Source organism: Canis lupus, chromosome 18 (assembly GCF_003254725.2).
Source record: "Canis lupus dingo isolate Sandy chromosome 18, ASM325472v2, whole genome shotgun sequence".
Taxonomy (NCBI): domain Eukaryota; kingdom Metazoa; phylum Chordata; class Mammalia; order Carnivora; family Canidae; genus Canis; species Canis lupus.
The window spans coordinates 50624450-50640042 of NC_064260.1; the positions used below are offsets into that span (position 1 = coordinate 50624450).

General features: G+C 41.9%; 1 protein-coding gene across 5 annotated transcripts in view; it reads right to left on the minus strand.

Annotated features, from left to right (window-relative positions):
- The window catches only part of RBM14 (RNA binding motif protein 14), a 45473-nt gene that overhangs the window by 3187 nt on the left and 26693 nt on the right, over positions 1-15593 (minus strand). The window lies entirely within an intron of this gene.

Sequence of the window (15593 nt, forward strand, 5' to 3'; positions counted from 1 at the left end):
CAATGAACAATGACTTCATAGTACAAGTTCAATTAAATTCTCTTATGAACTACTTAAAGAGGTCTCACTTCCTGTGGTGCTAGTATTTTGCTAGGTTTAGACTATGGCTAAAATGAATAACCATTATGAGAGATCAAAGGAGAACATGTCATATTTTTAGCAGAAGAGTGGGGTGTTAATGATTAGCAGTAACAACATTCTGCAATTAAACGTGTCTACGGAATTTTTTTTGAGATTTATGAACATTATATTTTATCATGGCTTAGGTCTCCATAAAAGCAAGATTAGTGATAGACTCAATCCTACTTAAGCTTTCTGTATTGAAACCTATGTGGAAATGCTCATGTGTAAATTCTGTGAATTTTAATCTAACTTTATAGCATTTCCTACGTATTTTTTAAATTATTTTTAAAGATTTTATTTATTTATTCATGAGAGAGAGAGAGAGAGGTAGAGACATAGAGGGAGAAGCAGGCTCCCTGTGGGGAGCCCAATGTGGGACTCCCCTGGAGCTTGAGCCAAAGGCAGATGCTCAACCACTGAGCCACCCAGATGCCCCTCCCTCACATATTTTCTATTTAAAATAATCCTGACAGAGGTTTCTAGGTGGCTCAGTCAAGCATCCAAGTCTTGATCTCAGCTCAGGTCTTGATCTCAGGGTCGTGAGTTCAAGCTCCACAATGGGTTCCATGCTGGGCTTGAAGCCCACTTAAAAAAAAAAAATCTAACCCAAGTGAAGCAAAATTTTTCCTGGTTTTGGGGGGTTAGGATATAACAGTCTGAAGAGGTTAAAAGTATACAAGGCCCATGTTAGCTTCAATATTCCCTAAAAAGGCAGGGCTCTTTTACATGAAGGAAAAGGCAGAGGTACTGGGATTCCCTTATAATTGATGTACCAGGCACCAGGCAGAATAAAGAAATATGTACACGTTTTGTTGGCCTCACCAAAATCTCAGGTCCTCTTCGGTGGGGGTGTGTGCACGCTCATGCTCACAGGCACATAAGCACTTTTAATGTAAGTTTAACATACTTTGATTCCTGTCTTGCTGGCAAGATAAAATAGTCTAGGAACAGTTCCACATCAGCTCTCTCCAATAAAACTTGGCAATGTTGGAAGTGTTCTAGATATGTGCTGTCCTCAATTGATAGCTATTAGCTACATGTAGCAATTAAATAGTACTTAAATTGGCTAGTGAAGCTGAGAAACTTTTTTAGTCACAGTATGTAGCTAGTGGCTATTATACTGGACAGCAGTTTAGATGGCAAAATAAGTTCCCTTATGAGCAAGGAAAAATCCTACAAAATATTTTTCCCTTAAAAACTTACATGGGGCACGTGGGTGGCTCAGTGGGTTAAGTGTCTGCCTTTAGCTCAGGTCACTATCACAGGGTCCTAGGTCAAGCCCTACATAGGCTTCCCTGCTCACCAGGGGGTCTGCTTCTCCCTCACCCTCTCCCCCTGTTCATTCTCTCTCAAATCTTTAAAAAAAAAAAAAAAAAACCCTTTCATTCCCCCCAAAAAACAGGTTAACACTGGGAAAGGGGCTAGTTTTCAGCCAATGTAAGAGGACTGTTGAGGGCAACCCCGGTGGCTCAGCAGTTTAGCGCCACCTTCAGCCTAGGACGGGATCCTGGAGTCCCAGGATTGAGTCCCATGTTAGGCTCCCTGCATGGAGCCTGCTTCTCCCTCTGCCTGTGTCTCTGCCTCTATGTCTCTCAAGAATAAAGAAAATCTTTTTTAAAAAAAGAGAACTGTTGAGTAGGAACAAATGTATTTATTTCTAAATCTCCATTAATACCATGAGAAATTGGGCAGCCCGGGTGGCTCAGTGGTTTAGCGCCGCCTTCAGCCCAGGGCATGATCCTGGAGACCCCGGATCGAGTCCCACATCGGGCTCCCTGCATGGAGCTTGCTTCTCCCTCTTTCTCCCTGTCTCTCTCTCTCTCTCTCATGAATAAATAAAATTTATTTTTAAAAAATACCAGGAGAAATTGCATGTTGTGAGCATAAATCCCTTTTATTCACAAGACCAAGTTTCATGATAGACCATTTCAGAGTCCCATGAGGCCTCTCAAAACGCTAAAAAGCTCCTGAATTCATTCATCAACGATTTGAATTCCTACTATGAGCCAAGATTTGAGTGATGAATGAAGGCCTATGTGGTTCCTAACAGAGAAGCAAACCTTAATTACATCTCTGATATGTACCATGGAGGGTCAAGTACAGGATGCTATGAAAACAGTAGTGACTGACTTTGGTGGACAGGGAATGGGGCAGTTATGTCCAAGTGAGAAAGTAGTGCATATGAAAGCCCCTGATCAAGAAGACCATGGCATCCATGAGAAACAAGAAAGGGAGTCTGTGGCAGGAATAAACTGCAGTAGGCATGTGAAGAGGTTAAGTTACAGGGACAGTTCACTAGAGCCTTATAAGGCTGTGTTAGGAATTTCATCTTCACCTTAAAAGACTAACTGGAAGCCATTAAGCAGTTTTAAGTTTGGGGGTAACAGAATCAACCTCTTTAAGAATCAAATTCACTTAAAAGATCACTCTGGAAAGGAAAAAAATGAATAGCAATATAAATGTGAAATTTATGGGATATTTAACAGAGGTCTCTCCCCTAATGATGAAGACAAAAAAAAAAAAGTGACATTTTAAAGGGGAAAAAAAAAATACCCTATAGACAAGAAAAGGATCATTCATTCATAAAGGCATGTGATTCTAGGGATAGTCCAAAGGGGTAGGGTTTAAATCCCTGAGGTTAATCAACCCATAAATAACTGCATGAACCCCTCCTACCCTAACATTTGCTTAACACCTGTTGTTCGCCAGGCCCTAAGGGCTTTGCACAAGGCACCTCTGAGGGGCAGGGGAGATGAGATAAGGTCTCAGCTGAGAGGATGGTATGACAAAAATGTTAATTGTTAGGAGAAATGTAAAAGTACTGTGTGAGTTCAGAGAAGGGCAATTATTTATGTGGTTCTACCAAAACTCTACTGCTTATTCTTTGTGCCTTACTTAAGACCTCTCCCCTTGGAGCACCTGAGTGGCTCAGTGGTTCAAGTCATGATCCCAGGGTCCTGGGATTGAGTCCCATATCGGGCTCCCCACAAGGAGCCTGCTTCTCCCTCGGCCTATGTCTCTGCCTCTCTCTCTCATGAATAATTTAAAAAAAAAAAAAAAAAAGGGAAAAAAGAAAAGACATCTCCCCTTTGAAACAAACTTACCAGTTTACAGAGACAGGGAAAATGGAGGGATAATGAAGGCCAAGGGGATATCCCTGGCCCAGCTTCAGGGTGGGGGATGGGAATGAAGAACATCCCAGGTCTTCCATTTCCATGAATTTCTTCCTGAGCAGTCCACCCAAGCAAGACCCAAACACAGCAGCAGCACAGTAAGACACTTCAAGTACAAAGCAAAATAAATCCTAGCCTGATTTAAATATTGATGCCCAGAAAAAAAGCATCCAGATTCCCCTAGGTGGTATTTGAGAACTCCCTGGGTTCTACTGCAACATCTTCCCTGGGGTGGTAGGGGAGACACAGACCTGCCACAGCTTCTACTTGGCAGAAGTCCTACTATAGCCCAAGCTTTGTTCCACCTTTTAGGCCAGTGGCAGCCTTGTAGAGATAGACAACGTGTCACAAAAGATACCAGGTCTTCAGCACTCAATGCACTGTGCAGAGCTTGCCTGAAACGCAAAAAAGGGTTGTGAGGCTACAAGGCAGCCCAAAGAGAGAGAGGAAGCAGCTTGCCCAGGATGGACTTCATGGCTTGTCAGGATTTGTCTCACAAATGTAGTCCTCAAACAGTCTCCTGCCCTAGGAGATTTCGGAGGAAAAGAGAGATAAAAATGCATTACTAGGAAAAGCTGTCAACTTGTCAGAATAACCCGTCTTCAGGGCTTTTAAGATCTGGGCTATGTTCTCCTGCTGAAGAGAACTGAAGTACCAGAAATATCAGATTAGCCCCAGGAACAGAGGAGAAGCTAAAGTCTGGTGAGATTATTTAAATCAGTAGTGCCTTAGTTTTCCAAGTCCTTTAAAGGTCCCAGCCAAATTCAAACTATACAAGGGCCCAGATCTGATGATTTATCCAACATCTCTGCTAGTCCACAAGAACCCCACGAGGTAGCATTCTTGGCTGCCCTGGTAATTAAAGCAATAGAGGTTTAAAAGTTTAAATGACTTGGGCCACCCCTCCCCAACACCCCCCACCACCAACAAACACATGCTGAGGGAAAGCTTTCTGATACCTAGTGCTTGTTCTCTATAGCAGAAAGCCACAGTAAGAAGTTACTGGAGAGGAGCAGCTGGCAAAGGGATCCAGCAGTCTTAGGGAAAACCCTATCTACATGGAGGAGATACAATGGAAGGTTTTTTTTTTATTTTATTTTTTTATTTATGATAGTCACACAGAGAGAGAGAGAGAGAGAGGCAGAGACATAGGCAGAGGGAGAAGCAGGCTCCATGCACCGGGAGCCCGACGTGGAATTCGATCCCGGGTCTCCAGGATCGCGCCCTGGGCCAAAGGCAGGCGCTAAACCGCTGCGCCACCCAGGGATCCCAATGGAAGGTTTTTAATAAGCTTCTTCATTTGGCAAGGTGAACCTGACTGCCACAGTAATGGTGGTCCTGCACTGCCCTTGGCTCTGGTATCTCTGAAGCAGGGCAGTGGCCATGTGAATTAGGAAAATGAGTGGTTAGGGAAAGGGCTTTCCCCTCCAAAGGTATCATACTCCCTCCATGTTGAGGTGTGGCCAGGATACTTCAGTGGCTGTGTGAACTGTACCTCTCCTTACAGACACAATGAAATTTTAAACAAGGTCATCCAAGGCAACTGGCCAATACTGTGGGAATCACACTGGTGCTGGTATGCTTCCCATCTGGAATCACACTGCACTAAAAAGGGCTGGGCAAGCCAGGCTTCATTAGACAGGCACAGATCCCTGGGCCCCACAAGGAAGCCAGAACCCGAAGGGTAGATAGAGCTCGTGTCCTGGTTCTATGAGGACACTCATTTCTTGAATGACTAGGACTGCTAAGGCAATGAATGGGGATAAGGGCAGAAGGTATTATGTTCTCCAGAGGAACACATAATTCAAATGATAGTTTACATACTTACTATTAAATGCCTGTTATGTATCAGGCGCTGTCGCCTGGCATGGGGGAAAATTCCTTGATCACCTTTCAGTTTTGTGAAGAAAATGTTAAATAAGCAAAATAGTGGGTTAAGTACCAAATACATGGGTAAGGAAAAATGGGAGGGGGTGTCTACTAGGAGGACTTGAAGCTAAGATATTAAGGATAAGAAATTAGCTCAAAAGTGGCCAAGGGGGAAAATCCTTCCAAATAGAAAGAAGGACCTGAGGGAGGGAGTGTTTGGTGAACTAGGACCTGAAAGGCAGGGCAGAGTGGTTAGAAAAAGATGGGTGAAAGGGCATCTGGGTGGCTAAGTTGGTTGAGCTTTGGTTGATTTTGGCTCAGGTCATGATCTTGGGGTCCTGGAATCAAGGTGTCCCCTCCTTTGGGCTCTATGATGGGGTGGGGGGTTTCTGCTTGAAGATTCTCTCCCCATCTGCCCCTCCCCCAACTTGCACATGCTCTCCCTAAAAATAAATCTTAAAGGGCGGGGCGGGGGGGGGGGGAACAGGGACAACACACCTGGGTGGCTCAATGGTTGACCATCTGCCTTTGGCTCAGGTTGTGATCCCAGGTCCTGCGATCAAGCCCCCCATCAGGCTCCCTGCTCAGTGGAGAGCCTGCTCCTTTTCCCTCTGCCTGCTGCTCCGCTATTTGTGCTCTCAAATAAATAAATAAAATCTTTAAAACAAATAAATTCTTTTTTTTTTTTTTTTTTAATTTTTTTTTTTAAATTTTTATTTATTTATGATAGTCACACAGAGAGAAAGAGAGAGAGGCAGAGACACAGGCAGAGGGAGAAGCAGGCTCCACGCACCAGGAGCCCGATGTGGGATTCGATCCCGGGTCTCCAGGATCGCGCCCTGGGCCAAAGGCAGGCGCCAAACCGCTGCGCCACCCAGGGATCCCTAAAACAAATAAATTCTTAAAAAATAAATCTTAAAAAAAAAGACAACCAAGAAAAAGAACCCTATGTATGTCTCTGGATCCCTGAACTTTGAGCACAGAAGACAGGTCTAGGACAAGAGAAGTAAATTTCAGTCTTCATCCAGATCAGCATAATCCAACAAAAACATAATGTGAGCCACAAATGCAAGCTACATATGTAGTTGACCCTACATACTGAACAATATGGAGGTCAGGGCACCGACCTTCAGTGTAGCCAAAAAGCCACATATAACTTTTAATTGCCAAAAAACTTCACTAATAGCTTACTGTTGACTGGAAGCCTGATAACACGAAACAGTTGATTAATATATACTGTATGTTTTACACATTATATACTGTATCCTTACAATAAAGCTAGGAAAATATTAAAATCATATGGACGAGAAAACACATTTATAGCATTACACTGTATTTACTGGAAAAAACCCACATATAGATGAATCCACATAGTTCAAATGCATATTGTTCAAGGGTCAACTGTAATTTGAAAAATTCTAATAGCCACATTTAGAAAAGTAAAAAGAAACAGGTAAAATTATTTTATTTAACCCAACAGATCCAATATATTATTTCATATAATTTGATATAATGATCATTTAAATGTGAATGATCATTATTTTTCGTACTAGGCTTTTGAAACTCCATGGGAATTTTATACTCACAGAACCCTATAGGTCTGTGGCTATCCTACTGGAGAGCACAACTTTAGTTAGTATGCAAAACGAAAGGAATTGATTAAAATTGCCTAGAACAGGGTTTCAACCTTGGCACTTCTGACATCTAGAGCTAGGTAATTCTTTGTGGTAAGGAATTGGAATTCTTTCCTATGCACTGTAGGATGCGTGGCAGCATCCCTGGACTCTACACTACATGCCAGTAGCATCCCCCCAGTTGAGACAAGTAAAAACTTCACACTGCCAAACTGTCCCAGCAGAGGGTGGGGAACAAGGAGCGGAAATCACCAGTGATTGAGAAATACTGACCCAGAAAGAGTATAAATTGAAGAGGGTCCAGGAGAATTCTGGAGACCTCCAGATTTGGCATCCACCGTAGGTAATATACACAGAAAATTAAAAGAAACAAAAAGAAAGGAAGGGGTATGGTGATTTCACATGAAGACCTCAGCACATTTCTGGCACATAAAAAAACCCAACCTATGTTTCAATAGCAACATCAAGAAGTCTTTCCCCACCACCACTTGTGAGAATTAAGTTTTTCTCATCTTTTCTGATCCCTTCCCTCTAGACCAAGGAATAGCCACAGAATTTCAAAAGCATGTACCAAGGACCACTGACTGTCCTCAAAGAAAAATTCCATATACCTTTCTGGAAAGACCAGCAGTTATCCAAATTAGAGGAAACCATAGGAATAAATTCAAATCTCAAACTTTCATTGCCTTGTGGACAGCCTGCTGGAGCATAGAGAAGAAAGTAGGGAGCTGGAGATGAACATTTGGGAATCTTCAGAATATAGATGGTAGGTAAGGCCAAGGGAATTGGCAATACCACTAAAATAAGCATGGAGAAAAGAGAGAATACAGCCCCTAGCTTCATTTTTACTGCCCTGAAAACTTACCAGCTTCCTTTTCACCTTGAAAACCCAAATCTGCCATTTACAAAAATGGGAGGATTATAAGGAATATCTAGAGAACCACAAATGTAAACGCTAAGGGAGAAGGGGCCTGGCTGTAAAATGTTCAGCATATGGTATGGATGAAGCCAAGGGAGCAAAGGAGTAGGACAAGGAGTAGGACAAAGAGTACTCAAAGATGAGTAGGGCAGATCATGCAGGACTTTACAAACTTTGCACTGGATTCTAAATTTGAAAGGAAGAGCCTCTAGCTGCAGTAGGGGGATTAAAGAGGTGGGGTCTAAGACATTATGTGATTTCCATTTGAAAAGCATCACTCAGGACGCCTGGGTGTCTCAGTGGTTGAGTACCTCCCTTTGGCTCAGGGTGTGATTCTGGAGTCCCGGGATCATGTCCCATGTTGGGCTCCCTGCATGGAGCTATTTGTCTCTCTGCCTGTGTCTCTGCCTCTCTCTCTCTCATGAACAAATAAAAATCTTTTTAAAATAAAGTAAATAAATAAATGCATCACTCTAAGGGGAACTTGCATAGCTCAGTCAATAGAGCATGGAACTCTTGATCTCTGAGTTGTAAGTTCAAGCCCCACATTGGGGATGGAGCCTACTTAAATCAAATAATGGCAATAATAAAATTTTAAAAAGGAGCATTCTGGTTGCTGTACTGTGTAGACAGTAGATGATGTAGAAGCAGTGAGATCAACTGGGAAAGAACTTTAGGAAATACAGGTAAGAGAGGACAGTGGCTCTTACTAGAGGGCCAAAAGTCTGGAAGACTGTGAGAAGTAAAACCAGCAAGATTCCTAATGGACTGAATGTGAGTATAATCCAGTTCTTGGCCAGGATAACTGAAGGATGGGGTCTCCATCAACTGAGATGAGGGAAGGGTATAAGAGGAGTGATTGTGGAAAAGGATACCTGTCAGAAGATCAAATTTACACAAGTTTTGAAATATCAGATGCTCAAGCAAAAATATCAAATTTTTGATATCAAAATATCAAACAGGGTATGAATCTGAAATTTGGAAGACTTGGACCAGAGATTGAACTTGGGAATACTAATATTCACATGGCATCTGAATCCACAGGATTACTAAAGACTCAGAGCTGAACTATGGAGCCTCTAACATCAAGAGGTCAGAAAGAGAAAAAATTAGCAGAGGAAATTGAAAAGGTAGAAAAACCAGGTGTTATGTCCTGCAAGTCAAATTAATTGTTCAGGAACAGAAAGTAATCAATTTTGTCAAAATACTAATACCAAAGATAGAAGTAGATAAGGACCAGGGGTTGAAGGGATTAACTGCAAATCAGCACAGGGCCTTTTGGGGTGAAAAAATGTTCATCTTGTGATTTATCAATGTGTCAAACTGTACTCTTAAAAAATCTGTACTCTTATTTCATGGACATGAGTACCTAGGGACACCTCGGTGGCTCAGCAGTTTAGCGCCGGCCGCCTTCAGCCCAGGGTGTGATCCTGGAGTCTCAGGATGGAGTCCCCAATCAGGCTCTGTGCATGGCCTGCTTCTCCTTCTGCCTGTGTCTCTGCCTCTCTCTCTCTCATGAATAAATAAAATCTTAAAAAAAAAAAAAAAAAAAAAAAGGAAAGAGTACCTCGGTAAAGCCATTTTTTTCTTTATAAAAGGTGCATCACACCATACTCCCCTGCTTAAAAACAATACTATTTCAAGAGTAAAGGCCAAACAGACCTACGTGAACTACCCCATCATTTAAAGATCTAACCTCCTCTCCTACTACTCTCTCCCTGTCACTCCATTCTTCCCCCTACCGGCCTGTTAAAACAGGCCAGCTACAATCCCACCTTGGGGCCCTTACTCAAGCTGTTCTCTCCGCTTAGAATACTAGAAGTCTGTTTGGCTCTTATCTCATTCAAATCTGCTCAAATCTCAAGTTTCTCAATAAGGCTTGGCACCCTATTTATCACAGTAATCTGCACATACATACAGTACTCTAGCTCTCCTAACACTCTATATTCAAGTCTTCCCTTTTTTAATACAAAGCTATTTCTTAACACCCAATTCACTATGTTCACTGTCAATCCTTGAGTCATGAGAACTAACACAAAGAGGAACCACCACACCACCACAATGGGCATGTGACATGAACAAGAAGCCTTCTTCTTTTCAGGTAAAAGAAACTGACCACGTGACTTAGCAACATAAAATCACAAGCAATTTTCCTGTGGAATGGTAGAAGTGAACATCTGATTAAAGAGGGTTTAAAAAAAAAAAAAGAGGGTTTAAGACAGGGCACGTGGGTGGCTCAGTCAGTTTAACATCTGCCTGGAATCTTGGGATGGAGTCCCGTGTTGGGCTACCTGCTCAGCAGGGAGTCTACTTGTCCCTCTCCCTCTGCCCACTGCTCACTTGCTCACTCCATGTCAGATAAAATCTTTAAAAAAAAAATAAAAATAAAAAGGGCTTAAGAGAAAATGGAAATCAATTTCAATGGAAATCAATTTCAATGGAAATTGGAGACAGAAACCATAGAAAATGCTTTTGAAGAGTTTCGCTACAAAACAGAGTGAAGAGGGGTACGTTGGTGTCCCAGTGGTTGAGCATCTGCCTTTGGCTCAGGTGGTGATCCCGGGGTCCTGGGATCGAGTTCCCTATCCAGCTCCTCGCAGGAAGCCTGCTTCTCTCTCTGCCTGTCTCTCATGAATAAATCTTAAAAAAAAAAAAAAAAAAAAAAAAAAAAAAAAAAAAAAAAACAGCAGAAATGAAGTGGTGTTAACGAGCAAGGGAAAGTTTTTAGTGGGAATAACAATATTTATAATGCTAGTAAGACTGATTCAGTAAACAGGAAAACCAGATATAAGAAGCAAAGAACTGCAGCAGCAAGCTGGCCCTAAGGTGTTAAGTAGGGCACTGGCCCTAGGTAAAAGAAACTAACCAGAGGGAATGTGATGTGGCTGCAGATGCTAGAGGGGAACAGGTGTGATGAGAAGGCTGAATTCCTGGGATCCCTGGGTGGCGCAGCGGTTTGGCGCCTGCCTTTGGCCCAGGGCGCGATCCTGGGGACCCGGGATTGAATCCCACGTCGGGCTCCTGGTACATGGAGCCTGCTTCTCCCTCTGCCTATGTCTCTGCCTCTCTCTCTCTCTCTGTGACTATCATAAATAAATAAATAACTATTTAAAAAAAAAAAAAAGAAGGCTGAATTCCCTTCTGATTGTTTTCTCAGTAAGAATGAAGTAGGCCAGTAGCTGAGTGAGCCTAAGAGAGGAAGTGAAAAGAGACAGCAACGGACTAGGGAACTGTACTCCTCCTGATCTCTTGGCAGAACCATAGTCTACACAAGTCAGGCTAACGATCATTCAAAGTGAAACTTTTCCTCCATCACCTTCAGCCTCATCAATCAAGTGACTGTGAACAGATGAACTGGATATGACCTGGGATGCAGTACTTACTGCCAAGTGTGTATGATGATGCTGGGGGACTGAGTAGCCCCAGGGCTTGTAAAGAAAATGATGTAGACAAAGAAATGATAATGACTGGTATGTTTTTCAAGTTGGGGAAAGTGGTGAGAATATAAGAGGGTGAGGGACAATGAAAAGTTGGATCAATGAATCAGAAGTTCCAGTGGGATCAGAGGGTTGAAACTTTGAAGAAAGCAATCTGGAAAGACACAAGATGGGACTACCTGGGTGGCTCAGGAGTTGGGTATCTGCCTTTGGCTCAGGGCCTGATCCTGCGGTCCTGGTATCGAGTCCCACATCAGTCTCCCTGCATGGAGCCTGCTTCTCCCTCTGCCTCTGCCTTTCTCATGAATAAATTTAAAAAAAAAGAAAAGAAAGACACAAGATAGCTAACATAAGAAAAGGAAGTGAATTTTTAAAAATGAAAGAGGCTGGCATTTTGGAAGGACAGTCTCCAAACCAGAGAAAACCAAGACACCCTTCCACATCAGTTGGTACACCACTGATGTGATTTACCCATTTCCCCTTGGTGAAGGGGGAAAATATTACCAGATTTCTTATTCACTTCCACTTCTTAAAAGATATCCAACACTAAAGCCAAAAGGAAATTTCTTTCAAGAAACTGTTTTAGTGGGACACCTGGGTGGCTCAGTGGTTGAGTGTCTGCCTTTCAGCTCAGAGTGTGGTCCTGGGATCGAGTCCCACATCGGGCTCCTAACAAAGTGAATAGAAGACTAAGCCAAACATACCAATACACAGGTGGAGCTTGAGCAGCCAAATCAAATAAGCCCTTTCACCAAATATGAGAACATTTTAAAGACTCCAAGTAAATTCTTAGATTGCCAATGAGTATAATTTGCCAAAGAAAATTTCTAAAGTTAAGGGGTTAAAACTTACATGTCTGTCCCTAAATTGGTATGCAGGCTTTCTCTCAGAGCTACGAACAGTGTAATAACAGAAGAAACAGTTACGAGAGAAAAATCAGTCTCATCCATCATGATTACAAGCCAAGGCAAGTCCCTGTAGGCCCAAATCTGATAGGGAAGCCCCTGGGCATTGCCACAAATGGATTGGGGAGCAACACCAGTTCTTCATCAAGTTCTGTAGGTTGACTACTACTGAATGAATCCTGAAGGACAGGCATGCCAGGCATGCCAACTGCAACCAATCTGATTAACACTCCATAAAGTAAAGACTACATACTTTAAGCACTCTGAGCATAGATTCACAAGAGTTGATTTTGCCACCGGCCAACCCCTAGAGACTACGATTTAATAATTAATCTAAGGCAATAGTTCCTCCCTGCATAAACAGGGGCTTATAAGAGTAGGTAGGAGGTATCCAATGTCCTGTTCATTCCGCTTTCTTCAAAAAGGGTGCTAAAATGGTTTCCTTCTTATAATCAGAACAGGAGATATGATGTTCAAATAGCATCATTTTCATCCCTTTTTGTTCCACTGCAATTAAATTGAGATTTGTTTCTATTTGTTCCCCAACTGAGTGGCCATCTAGGAAAAAAAAAGGTTAGAGATTTACCTCACACTTTATAACAAATTCCAAGTAGATTAAAATTCTAAACTTAGGGCAGCCACGGTGGCGCAGCAGTTTAGCACCGCCTGCAGCCCAGGGTGTGATCCTGGAGACCCAGGATCGAGTCCCATGTCGGGCTCCCTGCATAGAGCCTGCTTCTCCCTCTGCCTGTGTCTCTGCCTCTCTCTCTGAATGAATAAATAAATAAATCTTAAAAAAAAAAAATTCTAAACTTAAAAAATGAAACCGTAAAAATACCTGGAAAAAAAAGAATTTTCTTACTTTCTTCAAGTGCAGAAATCCCAAGTATGATGCAAAATCCTCAAGTGCTAGAAGAAAAGGCTGGAAATTCAATTACCACACATTTAATTTTTCTACATGGCAAAATCATCATGAAATGACAAACTGGAAAAAACACTAGCAACTCAGATCACCAAATTAATTTCCTTAATTTATACATTGCTTCCACAAATAAAACCAATACTGGATTTTAGAAAGGTAAGGACTAAGAATACAAAAAAATGGAAATAGAGATCCCTGGGTGGCGCAGTGGTTTAGTGCCTGCCTTTGGCCCAGGGCGCGATCCTGGAGACCCAGATCGAATCCCAAGTCGGGCTCCCGGTGCATGGAGCCTGCTTCTCCCTCTGCCTGTGTCTCTGCCTCTCTCTCTGTGACTATCATATAGAAATTAAAAAAAAAAAAAAAACGGAAATACAAATGACTGTTAAAAATATAAAGATGATCTACCTCACTCATATAAACAGATACTATATTTATAAGCTATCATTTTACACTATTAGGTTGGGAAAGATCAACACATACACTGCATTAGGATTTAAGAAAAGATTTTCATAACTTGTTGGGATATAAACTGTAATAACTTTTTTTAAGGATTATATATATATTTTTTAATTTTTATTTATTTATGATAGTCACAGAGAGGGGTGGGGGGCAGAGACATAGGCAGAGGGAGAAGCAGGCTCCATGCACCGGGAGCCCGACATGGGATTCGATCCCGGGTCTCCAGGATCGAGCCCTGGGCCAAGGGCAGGTGCTAAACCGCTGCGCCACCCAGGGATCCCTAAGGATTCTATTTATTTTATTTTAGAGAGGGAAGGAGGGGCAAAAGGTGAAGGAGAGCAAGAATCCTGAGCAGACTCGTTCAGCATGGAGCCCAATGCCGGGCTCAATCCCACAACCCTGGGATCATAACCTGAGCCAAAACCAAGAACCAGATGCATAATGGACTGAGCCATCCAAGGTGCTCCTCAATTGTAGTAACTTTTGAGAACAATCTGACCTGTACCAAAATGCAAAATGCCATTCCACCTTTAAGAATATAGCTTACAGGGGATTCCTGGATGGCTCAGCGGTTTAGCACCTGCCTTCAGCCCAGGGCGTGATCCTGGAGTCCCGGGATCAAGTCCCACATCGGGCTCCCTGCGTGAAGCCCGCTTCTCCCTCTACCTGTGTGTCTCTGCCTCTCTCTCTCTCATGAATAAATAAAGTCCTAAAAAAAAAAAAAAAAAATATATATATATATATATATATAGCTTACAGATACACTTGTGCTCATGCAATATAACCGTATTTCATTTAATACAAAATGTCACTGACTTTAAGTTGTATCATTACTTTACGTATCACTAAAACCACAGTGCTAATTAAACTATGGATATCAAAATGCATTCAAATTTCAGATATTAAAAAACAAGAGGAAAATGAATTGATTAAATACATAATCCTAAAACCTCATATTAGTTTCATTCCATAAAACTTTTTTCTTTCGAAATTGAGGTATATATTCGAAATCTAGTTCCCAGTCTTCACCGGGCCTCGCATTTTATAGATGGTACCATAGGGAAACTCTACAGGAAACATTTTTTTGGCATCTTAGTTCCCAGGCTTTCCAGGAAAAACGTCTTTGTTCACTACTAAAACCTGCTCTTCAAACCATTTCAACTCTATAAATAAATCAGAAGACCCTACTCCAGCTCAAGCCAGTGGGTAAAAACTATCTCCCTTCCTCTTGCAGCAGCCTGGATGATAGTTAAGTCTGAAGTTCTATATAAGGAAGCTCCAGACTCTCACATCTGGTTTTAACATTTCTTACATAGTGAAATTAAGAGTTCTCATCTCGCTACATAATGGAGTAGGAACAATTCAACATGTTGGATAGGACTGAATGAAACCAGCAGGCTCAGCTCTTAAAGAACAAGCCCTGAAGGACTAAGAAAAAGAGTACTAAGTTTTCCCCTGTTGGCACTGACAAATTAGACAAAACAGGAGCAGTAATAAAATGCTCAATTCAGCTTTTAAGGTTTACTTACCAACAGCTAAGCACTTCCTTCTTTGGTGTCTTATCTCCTTGACAGACTGCTAGCACCATCCCCACCTCGTATCTCAGAGATGCTATTTACTTGTTAATAAAGTCATATTACTTTATTACTTTACGTATCACTGTAGAACAGTAAACTGTTATTAGTTTAAAAGGTTCACTAGCCATCATCTCAGGCTTAAACAGAAAAGAGCTGTTAGCATGACAAAACTTTTTTAAGATTTTATTTATTCATGAGAGACAGAGCAGGCAGAGACCTTAGCAAAGAAAGAGGCAGGATCCCTGCAGGGATCCCAGGACCCCAGGATCACGACCTGAGTAGAAGGCAGACGCTCAACCACTGAAACACCCAGACATCCCCAACTTTTATTTTTTATCAAAATAACCCGTGAACGTGGCTTAACAAATAGTATAAGGCTTTCAAGTCTCTAGCTTCATCTTCCCCAGATATAACAACTTTTTAGCTGTTCTTACCTTTATGGGACTCAAGTTGGTCAATACTCTCCATTTACCACTTTAAAAAAATTGTTAATTTCTATTATGGAATGAGTTTTGCTCTTACACATCCCATCACTCCCCATCCATACTTTCCCATTCTCCCAATTTAGTTAGTTG